Source organism: Populus nigra, chromosome 2 (genome assembly GCF_951802175.1).
Source record: "Populus nigra chromosome 2, ddPopNigr1.1, whole genome shotgun sequence".
NCBI lineage: Eukaryota > Viridiplantae > Streptophyta > Magnoliopsida > Malpighiales > Salicaceae > Populus > Populus nigra.
In genome coordinates this window covers 25752242-25752982 of record NC_084853.1, presented here as the reverse complement: position 1 = coordinate 25752982, position 741 = coordinate 25752242, and the positions used below count along the sequence as shown (strand labels likewise).

The 741-nt window shown below is 39.5% G+C and overlaps 1 non-coding gene across 1 annotated transcript; it reads left to right on the top strand.

Annotated features, from left to right (window-relative positions):
* The first annotated feature begins 372 nt into the window (after nt 1-372).
* Nucleotides 373-479, top strand: LOC133684363 (small nucleolar RNA R71). Its single transcript, XR_009837872.1, has one exon. It is a non-coding gene; the product is annotated as a small nucleolar RNA R71 (small nucleolar RNA).
* The last annotated feature ends 262 nt before the right edge of the window (nt 480-741 follow it).

Sequence of the window (741 nt, the reverse complement as noted above, 5' to 3'; positions counted from 1 at the left end):
AAACACAAAATGAGGATGCCATTGCTGGAGGATTATGACCTTCCCCCTAACATCCAAAGTCCTTTCTCCAAGACCACATGAATCACTACCTCTGTTTTGAAATGAAAAACCATGAAGCCATTGGCAGTAGTCATCACATTTTTGAGTTCATAACTTGCCCAAACTCTAGATGCAATGGTGTTAACAACATGATATGACATTTTAAACCCAGGGAAGAAACCTATCATGCATCGGGTCCATTTCTTTGTTGTCTCTGTCAGAATCGCCTCGGGTGTCTTATCTACCAATGCCCCTCCACTTGTAGCATTAATGATACTACGGTCAGTAGGCATCAATCCTTCATAGAAATATTGAATGAGCAGTTGATCGAGTATTTGATGATGAGGACATTGAATGTAGAGTTGCTCAAATCTTTCCCAATATTCGAAGAGTGTCTCTCCATGAGATTGTTGAATCCCACATATTTCTTTTCTTATGTTGGCAACTCGAGATGTTGGGAAATATTTTTGAAGGAAGATCTTCTTCATGCCATTCCAAGTTCCAATGGAGCCTGGGAGAATAGAGAAAAGCCATGCCTTTGCTGTCCCTTTTAAACTTAACCTGCTCTTCATCAACTCCATTTGGTTTCATGCCAATACAAACCATATGGAACTCCTTGAGATGAGTATGAGGATTTTCTCCTGCAAAACCATTAAATGTTGGTAGCAAATGTATAAAACCAGATTTGAGCTCAAAGTTTAC